At 41.8% G+C, this 12,215-nt stretch overlaps 1 protein-coding gene across 1 annotated transcript in view; it reads right to left on the reverse strand.

Moving 5' to 3' along the window:
- LOC129656389 (keratinocyte proline-rich protein-like) overlaps positions 1-12,215 on the reverse strand; it is an 80,663-nt gene that overhangs the window by 28,709 nt on the left and 39,739 nt on the right. The window lies entirely within an intron of this gene.

The following is a 12,215-nucleotide window of genomic DNA, read 5'->3' on the forward strand; positions in this document are numbered from 1 at the left end:
AGACCTTTGCTGCTATATTCCTAGTACCCATGAGACTAGTAAATAAGACAAGGTCTTGACTTAAGAATGCACTCCCAGTCTTCAAGCACTTACCCTATTCCCTAGATTAACTATAAAACTGACCTACTGGCCACTTGGTGGTTCCGAGTGCAGCAGCTCATGCTTTTGGATCGTCATTGCCCAATCCTACTCATTTGAATGTTAACCACAATAAACTTCATGTTTCTATTTTAAGGAGTTGTCTGTTTTGTTTTTGGTATCAAGATATCTTCTCAGTTCGGTCGTCACTTTTCATTCCCTTTGTCCTCAGAAAAACATCTTTTCAAATTTTGTGCCTTTGTGCTTGAGAAAATGCACTCACGCATGTGTGTGTGTGTGTGTGTGTGAATAAGAATGGGCTGCCTCTTTCCTTTGTCTATTAGATTTTTTGTATTTTCTTTTTCCTTTTTAAGACATGTTTTTCTATTAGGAATATTAAATCCTTACCTGGCACATGTGTTGTATTTTTGTGCAGTTGATTACTTGTCCTTTTGACTTTGCAACATGCCATTAAATTTGTATATTGTTTATCCACCTTCTTCTTACATATTATGAGATTTGTGCCATTCTTAAAGTATTTTCTGGCCACTTAATAATGGACCGAGGAGCCTCTTAGGCTGCAGTCCATGGGGTCGCTAGAAGTCGGACACGACTGAGCGACTTCACTTTCACTTTTCACTTTCCTGCATTGGAGAAGGAAATGGCAACCCACTCCAGTGTTCTTGCCTGGAGAATCCCAGGGGCGGGGGAGCCTGGTAGGCTGCCGTCTATGGGGTCGCACAGAGTTGGACACAACTGAAGTGACTTAGTGTTAGTATTAGTATAATAATGAAGTAACAATCACCTATATAATCTATTTCCTTTATAGTATTGTCTCATCATTTAAAATTTAAAAGAAAGTTTTTCAAGAATGGGGAAAAAGCTAAAATTTGTTAATGTACTAGTTTGTAGCTTGAAAGGGAGGAGAGTAAGAAGGCACAGAGAGAAAAATACAGTCTGAAGTACTTCATGTTAAATCTCAGCAATGCCTCCTCCAGCTCACTGGGAAGATGAAAGAATGAAAATGTAAGAAAAAGAACCCTTGCCTTAATATGTGACCTCAGAAAGCCTTTGGTAACCAAACTGTTTATTGAATGAAGCCAAAGCCATTGACAGCTAATATCCAAGGCCAAAGGGTCAGTCCAAGTGATACGGTTATAATCATGTCTCTGACTCATCACCTAAGTCCAAATATCTAGATTGATATTTGGGCTCTGCCCTACCTCAAGGAAGAGGTGTGGACCAGATGACCTCTTTACCCCATCATTCTAGGAATCAGGAGCTGGGATCCTGTGTGAGCCAGTACACAGATATCCTGTCCACTCCCCCATAACTAAGCTAATTGGAACAACCTGGGCCAATGTCATAACCAGGTGAGACAGGCAGATCGCTGCAGGGTGATGTGGCTATCACAACTCACTGTGCCTATCTCAGTGTGTGGTCTCCTAGGAGCATAACCTGTCATGGAGAAGAGCTACTTGTAAACTGCAATATCAGTGCTAATGCTAGTGAAAGGATTTTTAAGAATCTCTGAACCACCCGTGTGTGTGTAACCCTGTGCAGTTGCTGAAGGGAATCAGAAATATAAGACCCAAGTTGTATTTTCAGAGGATCTATTAAAATTTCACTTGTGAGAAATATCACATAAAAGACATGGAGTAAGCAGGACTTGAATTCCCTGACTCAGAAAGGAAGACATCATGGAATAAAGCACAGGACTAGGATAGGGAGATGGTGAAGGACGGGGAAGGCTGGCGTGCTGCAGTCCATGCGGTCACAAAGAGTCAGACACGACTGAGCAACTGAACAACGAGGATAGGGAGAGACATGTTTTCAGTACATCCAGTATGTCAGTTCTTTTAGGGAAGCAAATCAGAAGTTGGATTAGTTGTGCTAAGTCATATTGCAGAGCGCCTTGGATGTCAAAGTGCTGCCCTTGATCCTGAACGTGCTCTGGAGCCCTGGATGAGACTTCCTTAACATGTGGGGGTAATGATTCCAGAGTGTGGGATGGTGGAGAGAGAACACGCTTGTATCCCAAGACTGGCATCAAGGAGAAATCCTAACTCATGGAGGCAATGAAACATCAGATGAGGCTGCGCATCTTGAGATATCTTGTACTGAGAACATAGACAAGGTGGATTCTGTATCCATATCTATGTCTGTATTATATATATTGTTAAACAATTTAGAATACAATTATGTCCACACATACAGCTCACCAGATATTGGTTCTCCTTGCCCAACAGACTTAGGCATAGATACTACTGAGTTACGTCTTTTTGTGTGTGCTAAGTTGTGCCTGACTCTTTGGGACTCCATGGACTATAGCCTGCCAGACTTTTCTGTCCATAGAATTTTCCAGGCAAGAATACTGGAGTTGTGTTGCCATTTCCTCCTCCAGGGAATCTTCCTGACCCAGGGAAGGTCAGGGATCAAACTCATGTCTCTTGCATCTCCTGCATTGGCAGGCAGATTCCTTACCACTGTGCCACCTAGGAAGACTGAGTTATGTCTACCTCCTCTCAAACTTTAGAGAGTTATTTTGGACACTTATGGAGGGAGCACTTTCTTTTCATAGCTAACTCCTAGGTCTAATTTTCCTTCATCTAATTAATTTGATGATTTTTAAAAATACTGCTGCTCTGTAGGCATGGGAAGATACATACAAAATTAACATCAGCCAATACATTAATCTCCATAAAATGTTTGAAGGTTAAAAACAAAGTCCTTGAATGAACTCCTGTGTGGAAGTCTTCCTATTCTGTCAGGCCCTCCTGCCTCTTCCAGCTGGAGGCTCATTTCCACAGTATCCTCCTCTACAAATGCCTCAGGATTGAACTCTGTCATTGTCTCTCCTTGCTCCTTTCTGGTCCACAGGCTCAGCCTCTTTCCTCATGTAAGGTCCTTGGAAGGCAAATTCTCATTCTACTGTAGAAGGCAATGCAGATTTACTCTCTAGCTCCTCTGCATGGATATCATTTTGTGAAAATGTACAAAAGAGCTCAGTTGAAAAAAAATGTTCATTTAAAAAGTTAGATGTACTTATCTTAGAAAATAACTTACCTTAAAAAAAAAAACTACTCATTTTTAATTATCAGTGAGTAGATAGCTCATATGTGAGGGTCTATTGTGTTACAGCGCCTTTTGTAGGAAGAAAAACATCTTTCTTCCATGATTCTGTTGACCCTCAGGATACCATTGAGAATGATTCTTAGCAACTAATTTAAAGCTGAGGAAACTAAGAATGAGAAAAGTTGGGTGATTTTCACAAGATCACACAGCTGAGGGTCAGGACTGGGATTCTGTCCCTGGTGTGTCTCACACCCAATCTGGGCTTTTAACTGGACTGGTGCAAACACACACAGGCACACACATATGATGGGCCTGGGGGGCTGGGACACAGCAGAGACACTTGGACACTTCATGAATCTCAGTTCAAAGCAGAGCATCAAGGAATTAGGACAGGAGTGCTTAGGAGGCCAAACTCTAAGACGAAGGTGTGAGGGACAGACAAATGTAAGGAGAATGAGGTGGCACTGGAGCTGGGGATGCCCTGAGCCCCGTGGAGGGAGACAGGGAGGAGCTGCCAGTCATCACCTGTCACAGGAGCCACGTGGGTGGCAGGAGGCGGTCCTCTCATGCCCAGGCCCTGTCTCACACCTGAGTGCAGAGGCCAAGGCTGGGATAAAAGGACCTCGGGGCCAGAGCACCTCCATCCACTCCTCTCCTGAGGTACTGACAGACCCTGTGCTGCTTGTACTCTGGTGAGTGTCCACCGGGAAGGAGATAGGGCCTTGGGGGCTGTGGCCCATATTATTAGACAGAGAGACAGGGCCTGGAAGGACAGAAGGAGCCAGGAACTGGCAGGAAGAGTGAGAAAATCATAGGAGTTTAGTGATGATGAAGGACACTATGAGGGAACCAAAGATGCTGTGTGGGACTCTCAGGATGAAAGGAAACCGTTGGCTGCTCTCACATTCTGGGACAGGTCTCAGAAAGGGAGTTTACCTTTGAGAGATACTGTATTCCCTGCAAAGTACGATCTGGAGACAGCAATTCTCAGAGTTAGGCGAGGATCAGAGGCACTCTGGGAGATTGTTGCATACGTGGGTCAGGGTAGAGCCTGGGAATGCATTGTGCAAGCTCTAGAGGGGAAAAAGCACAAGAAGTTTAATGCTCTCTAGGTCAAGGATAGTGTAAGAGGCGTCTCTGAGACCATCAGAGGCCAGGCTCTGAGTCAAGGGATCTCTTGTCTTTCTCTCTAACAAGGTGAACCAGCCAGGAAATTACTAAGACTCCTTCTAATCTAATGTTGTAAATGTCTAAAATATTCAATTATTTGCAATGTTAACAAAATATTTTTTTGATAAAGAAAATATTTTGGTAATATTTGGATGACATAAGTGAAAAAATTATGTTTTAGTTGATATCATTTGGTCTCAACCTTCAAATTGATGAAGCAATTGATGACCTCATTTTACTTTAAAATGATAAGCTGAGGTTCAAAGGAGATGTTTTAAGAGTAGTTGATAAGACGTTAAAATGATAAAAGTGTCAGGTTATTTAAATGCATGTATTAGAAATGATTCTAAAAGTTCAGGAAGGGGCAGGGAGGTCTCTGTGTGCTGGTCTGACCTGCCGTCTGTCTCTCCCTCAGCTCCTGAACCTGCCCACCAAGATGTCCTGCCAGCAGAACCAACAGCAGTGCCAGCCCCCTCCCAAGTGTGCCCCCAAGTGCCCCACCCCTAAATGCCCCCCAAAATGCCCCCCAGTCTCCTCCTGCTGTTGCCCCAGCTCCGGGGACTGCTGCAGCTCTGGGTGTGGGGGCTGCTGCCTGAGCCACCACAGGCGCCGCAGGTCCCACCACTGCAGACCCCACAGGTCTGACTGCTGCAGCCAGCCCTCGGGGGGCTCCGGGTGCTGTGGAGGGGGGAGTGGTCAGTCCTTTGGAGACGGCTGCTGCTGAAGTGGACGCTGAGCCAAGAAGAGCCGACCTGGGGACAACAGATGGACAAACACTTCCTCCTCCTCCTGCCCCTCCTGCTGGGCCTGCCCCTGTCACTGGGGGTTTGGGTGAAGCCTTTGAGCTCTGGTCCAGGGGATCCCTGTGCCTTGAGGTCCAGGAGCCCCAAACCTCTCCCCAATACCCATTTATTCACCTCCTTTCCCATATGTGTGGCAGCCTTGGGAACCCCAAAGTACAGACTGCGTGTCCCTCTGCAGCTTCTCTTTTTGCATAAATCAGGTTGATGTGAAACAATAAAACTAGAAATCTGTATTTCTTGTCGGATTGATTTTCTATTCCTACCTCATCTTTCTCATACTCTGTCCTCAACTCCTAGTTCCCTTAATGTGTATCTATAGGCCTGTTCAGATTCGCCTCTTGTGCTACTAATGTCTTTTACAGCAAAACAAAATTTTGTTGATTCAGAATCTAATTCAGGATCCAACATTGCATTCAGTAGCATGTTTCTTCAGTTCCCTCCTGTTTGTGACAGTCCTTCAGGCTTTTTGTCTTTCATGACCTGGACATTTTTTAATGAACTGTTGGTTTTGTGGACAAACACTCAGTGGGGTTTGTCTGAGGTTTCTTCTTGACTAGATGTGATTATGCATATTTGTAATAGTTCCCATCCAGGAGTGATGCTATGTCCTTCATAGAGTCAGAAGTTATGCCTCACATGATATGTAATTGACTCATTCCTGGGATCCTGAAAATTGCAATGCAAGTATTTGGGAAGATTCTGGAAAAGTGAGACATTAAATTTCTGAATTCTCTTCCATCGCTTTTTTTTTTTTTCTTGGAAGTAGAAGCAGCCTTTCCACCCCACCTGAGTAGATTAATCCTATATTGTTCCAGCTAATTATAACAACTTTGCCTGAAGTAGTTGCCTTGCAGGAGACTGGGGGTTCTTACCTGGACCCACTCTCACCATCTCCCTTTGCTCTTAGATGTATAAGTGAACTCAAGTTCAAGTAGGCCTGAAAAGGTGAGGCATGAATTGTGACCAACAAACAGTTGGATTATAGTCTAAAAGAACAACATGATTTTTTCCCTGATTTATACAGATACAAACCCAGGGGTATGTGTAGAATGTATATTAGGAGCATGGGATAATTGTGGAAGGAACTTAAAGTTGGTTCAGGCCAAATTTATTGATATGATCAGGCAAGCACATGTTCCTAGACTTAACGTTCTAACATTGTGGGTTAGACAGGGCTTTAACAGTTTGACTGATTGATTACCATGAAGAAAAAGGCAGTCTCCACTAAATGAAGGTAAAATGCAAGAACTTCCTTGGTATACTGCAAAGGAAGTGATCTAGAGGCTTGGGTTGATTGGAATGTTAGAGTGAAGTTATCATTTATATTTGCTAGTCCGTCCCAGAAAGGTCCAGAGGACTCGCCTTTTACCACAAACAGGAGAAATCAATTTGTAAGGAGAGCCCTGGCATCCTTGACTAAATCTGCGACTGCTCATCTCTCTAAGTCAAAAACTACAGTGGAATCTGATGTCACTAAATTGGGAAACCTAAATGCAATAGCGATAATTGGATCCAGGATGGTAGGGCCAAGTGGCAGCACTTAGTCACCAATGGCAAAGTGGGTGTGGGGACTGTAATGGACCTCAACATCAAAGTAGCAGTCAGGATGTTCTGACTCCCAGAGAGCTATGTCTCTGGTAGTTCATCATGCTGTACTTAGAAGGGAGGTAGATGTCTACTAAATTCTCAGTTGATCCATATAAGTGAAAGGGTTCTAAGTTGTGTGAACAAAACTCTGACAAGAAAGAACATGCTCCCCTATCAGCTTCTAGTCTTGAGCTAGTTTACAGACCCAGAACGTTTTGAATTAAGGAGAGGCCAAATCCCCTTAAAGAAGGATCCCAGTACTCTGCCCAAAAGTTATACTGTCAATCTTTCCCCCAACCTTCCTCAAAGGGACCTAGGACCTTTTACCAGGGTGATTATGGTTATTTATGGGTTCAGCAGGATTTTTACTCATAAGGGCTGATGTGTCTATAAAGACCAACACTGAATTCACAATAAGACACTATTACTTGGGTTGATCAGCCCATCTTATCCATGGCGGCAGGTTGACTGCATCAGGACACTCACATCATGAAAGGGCAGTGCTTTGCTCTTACTGGAATAAGGACTTCCCTCTGGATACAGGCTTGCCTTCTTTGCATGCAGTTTTTCTGCCAAAGCATTCATCCGAATGAGCCTTAATAAGAATGGATAAGATGGATAAGAATGCCTTATCCATCATCATGGTATTCCATGTAGCACTGTTTCTATGACAGTTAATTTTATCTTTTGGCCCGAGTGGCCATGGGGTGCCCAAGCTAAACAATATTTCTCGATACATCTGCGAGGGTGTTTCTGGATGAGATTAGTATTTGAATCATCGATTCAGTGATTACTATTCCCAGTGTGGGTTGGGCATAGTACAATTTTTTGAGAGCTTCAATAGAACAAGTAGCAGAGGACAGAAGATTTTGCCCTTTTAAAATTTTTGCCTAATTTCGTGAGTTGGGACACTGACCTTCTCCTGCTCTTGGCTCTGCTGGTTCTTGGCTTTCTGGCCCAGACTGGCATCTACACCATTAGATTCCCTGATTCTCAGACATTTAGACTTGGACTGAAGTACACCACCAGCTTTCTGTGGGACTTTACAGCATCTTTTATTGCATTCAGTTCAGTTCAGTTCAGTTCAGTCGCTCAGTCGTGTCCAACTCTTTGCGACCCCATAAATCGCAGCATGCCAGGCCTCCCTGTCCATCACCAACTCCCGGAGTTCACTGAGACTCACGTCCATCAAGTCAGTGATGCCATCCAGCCATCTCATCCTCTGGCGTCCCCTTCTCCTCCTGCCTCCAATCCCTCCCAGCATCAGAGTTTTTTTCCAATGAGTCAGCTCTTCTCATGAGGTGTCCAAAGTACTGGAGTTTCAGCTTTAGCATCATTCCTTCCAAAGAAATCCCAGGGCTGATCTCCTTCAGAATGGACTGGTTGGATCTCCTTGCAGTCCAAGGGACTCTCAAGAGTCTTCTCCAGCACCACAGTTCAAAAGCATCAATTCTTCGGCACTCAGCTTTCTTCACAGTTCAACTCTCACATCCATACATGACCACAGGAAAAACCATAGCCTTAACTAGACGGACCTTTGTTGGCAAAGTAATGTCTCTGCTTTTGAATATGCTATCTAGGTTGGTCATAACTTTTCTTCCGAGGAGTAAACGTCTTCTAATTTCATGGCTGCAATCACCATCTGCAGTGATTTTGGAGCCCAAAAAAATAAAGTCTGACACTGTTTCCACTGTTTCCCCATCTATTTCCCATGAAGTGATGGGACCGGATGCCATGATCTTCATTTTCTGAATGTTGAGTTTTAAGCCAACTTTTTCACTCTCCTCTTTCACTTTCATCAAGAGGCTTTTTAGTTCCTCTTCACTTTCTGCCATAAGGGTGGTGTCATCTGCATATCTGAGGTTATTGATATTTTTCCCGGCAATCTTGATTCCAGCTTGTGCTTCTTCCAGCCCAGCATTTCTCATGATGTACTCTGCCTATAGGTTAAATAAGCAGGGTGCCAATATACAGCCCTGATGTACTCCTTTTCCTATTTTCCCAATTTTAAAAATAAATCTCTTTTTTTTTATTTTATTTTTAAAATTTACATAATTGTATTAGTTTTGCCAAATATCAAAATGAATCCACCACAGGTATACATGTGTTCCCCATCCTGAACCCTCCTCCCTCCTCCCTCCCCATTCCATCCCTCTGGGTCGTCCCAGTGCACCAGCCCCAAGCATCCAGTATCGTGCATCGAACCTGGACTGGCAACTCGTTTCATACATGATATTTTACATGTTTCAATGCCATTCTCCCAAATCTTCCCACCCTCTCCCTCTCTCACAGAGTCCATAAGACTGTTCTATACATCAGTGTCTCTTTTGCTGTCTCGTACACAAGGTTATTGTTACCATCTTTCTAAATTCTATATATATGCATTAGTATACTGTATTGGTGTTTTTCTTTCTGGCTTACTTCACTCTGTATAATAGGCTCCAGTTTCATCCACCTCATTAGAACTGATTCAAATGTATTCTTTTTAATGGCTGAGTAATACTCCATTGTGTATATGTACCACAGCTTTCTTATCCATTCATCTGCTGATGGACATCTAGGTTGCTTCCATGTTCTGGCTATTATAAACAGTGCTGTGATGAACATTGGGGTACACATGTCTCTTTCCCTTCTGGTTTCCTCAGTGTGTATGCCCAGCAGTGGGATTGCTGGATCATAAGGCAGGTCTATTTCCAGTTTTTTAAGGAATCTCCACACTGTTCTCCATAGTGGCTGTACTAGTTTGCATTCCCACCAACAGTGCAAGAGGGTTCCCTTTTCTCCACACCCTCTCCAGCATTTATTACTTGTAGACTTTTGGATCGCAGCCATTCTGACTGGTGTGAAATGGTACCTCATAGTGGTTTTGATTTGCATTTCTCTGATAATGAGTGATGTTGAGCATCTTTTCATGTGTTTGTTAGCCATCTGTATGTCTTCTTTGGAGAAATGTCTATTTAGTTCTTTGGCCCATTTTTTGATTGGGTCATTTATTTTTCTGGAGTTGAGCTGTAGGAGTTGCTTGTATATTCTCGAGATTAGTTGTTTGTCAGTTGCTTCATTTGCTATTATCTTCTCCCATTCTGAAGGCTGTCTTTTCACCTTGCTAATAGTTTCCTTTGATGTGCAGAAGCTTTTAAGGTTAATTAGGTCCCATTTGTTTATTTTTGCCTTTATTTCCAATATTCTGGGAGGTGGGTCATAGAGGATCCTGCTGGGATGTATGTCAGAGAGTGTTTTGCCTATGTTCTCCTCTAGGAGTTTTATAGTTTCTGGTCTTACGTTTAGATCTTTAATCCATTTTGAGTTTATTTTTGTGTATGGTGTTAGAAAGTGTTCTAGTTTCATTCTTCTACAAGTGGTTGACCAGATTTCCCAGCACCACTTGTTAAAGAGATTGTCTTTAATCCATTGTATATTCTTGCCTCCTTTGTCAAAGATAAGGTGTCCATATGTGCGTGGATTTATCTCTGGGCTTTCTATTTTGTTCCATTGATCTATATTTCTGTCTTTGTGCCAGTACCATACTGTCTTGATAACTGTGGCTTTGTAGTAGAGCCTGAAGTCAGGCAGGTTGATTCCTCAAGTTCCATTCTTCTTTCTCAAGATCGCTTTGGCTATTCGAGGTTTTTTGTATTTCCATACAAATTGTGAAATTATTTGTTCTAGCTCTGTGAAGAATGCTGTTGGTAGCTTGATGGGGATTGCATTGAATCTATAGATTGCTTTGGGTAGTATACTCATTTTCACTATATTGATTCTTCCAATCCATGAACATAATATATTTCTCCATCTGTTAGTGTCCTCTTTGATTTCTTTCACCAGTGTTTTATAGTTTTCTATATATAGGTCTTTAGTTTCTTTAGGTAGATATATTCCTAAGTATTTTATTCTTTCCGTTGCAATGGTGAATGGAATTGTTTCCTTAATTTCTCTTTCTGTTTTCTCATTATTAGTGTATAGGAATGCAAGGGATTTCTGGGTGTTGATTTTATATCCTGCAACTTTACTACAGTCATTGATTAGTTCTAGTAATTTTCTGGTGGAGTCTTTAGGGTTTTCTATGTAGAGGATCATGTCATCTGCAAACAGTGAGAGCTTTACTTCTTCTTTTCCAATTTGGATTCCTTTTATTTCTTTTTCTGCTCTGATTGCTGTGGCCAAAACTTCCAAAACTATGTTGAATAGTAATGGTGAAAGTGGGCACCCTTGTCTTGTTCCTGACTTTGGAGGAAATGCTTTCAATTTTTCACCATTGAGGATAATGTTTGCTGTGGGTTTGTCATATATAGTTTTTATTATGTTGAGGTATATTCCTTCTATTCCTGCTTTCTGGAGAGTTTTGATCATAAATGGATGTTGAATTTTGTCAAAGGCTTTCTCTGCATCTATTGAGATAATCATATGGTTTTTATTTTTCAACTTGTTAATGTGGTGTATTACATTGATTGATTTGTGGATATTGAAGAATCCTTGCATCCCTGGGATAAAGCCCACTTGGTCATGGTGTATGATCTTTTTAATGTGTTGTTGGATTCTGATTGCTAGAATTTTGTTAAGGATTTTTGCATCTATGTTCATCAGTGATATTGGCCTGTAGTTTTCTTTTTTTGTGGGATCTTTGTCAGGTTTTGGTATTAGGGTGATGGTGGCCTCATAGAATGAGTTTGGAAGTTTACCATCCTCTGCAATTTTCTGGAAGAGCTTGAGCAGGATAGGTGTTAGCTCTTCTCTAAATTTTTGGTAGAATTCAGCTATGAAGCCGTCTGGACCTGGGCTTTTGTTTGCTGGAAGATTTTTGATTACAGTTTCAATTTCCGTGCTTGTGATGGGTCTGTTAAGATTTTCTATTTCTTCCTGATCGAGTTTTGGAAAGTTGTACTTTTCTAAGAATTTGTCCATTTCTTCCACGTTGTCCATTTTATTGGCATATAATTGTTGATAGTACTCTCTTATGATCCTTTGTATTTCTGTGTTGTCTGTTGTGATCTCTCCATTTTCATTTCTAATTTTATTGATTTGATTTTTCTCCCTTTGTTTCTTGATGAGTCTGGCTAATGGTTTGTCAATTTTATTTCTCCTTTCAAAAAATCAGCTTTTGGTTTTGTTGATTTTTGCTATGATCTCTTTTGTTTCTTTTGCATTTATTTCTGCTCTAAGTTTTAAGATTTCTTTCCTTCTACTAACCCTGGGGTTCTTCATTTCTTCCTTTTCTAGTTGCTTTAGGTGTAGAGTTAGGTTATTTATTTGACTTTTTTCTTGTTTCTTGAGGTGTGCCTGTATTGCTATGAACTTTCCTCTTAGGACTGCTTTTACCGTGTCCCACAGGTTTTGGGTTGTTGTGTTTTCATTTTCATTCGTTTCTATGCAAATTTTGATTTCTTTTTTGATTTCTTCTGTGATTTGTTGGTTATTCAGCAGCGTGTTGTTCAGCCTCCATATGTTGGCATTTTTAATAGTTTTTCTCCTGTAATTGAGATCTAATCTTACTGCATTGTGGTC

This window comes from Bubalus kerabau, chromosome 6 (genome assembly GCF_029407905.1).
Source record: "Bubalus kerabau isolate K-KA32 ecotype Philippines breed swamp buffalo chromosome 6, PCC_UOA_SB_1v2, whole genome shotgun sequence".
Lineage (NCBI taxonomy): Eukaryota > Metazoa > Chordata > Mammalia > Artiodactyla > Bovidae > Bubalus > Bubalus kerabau.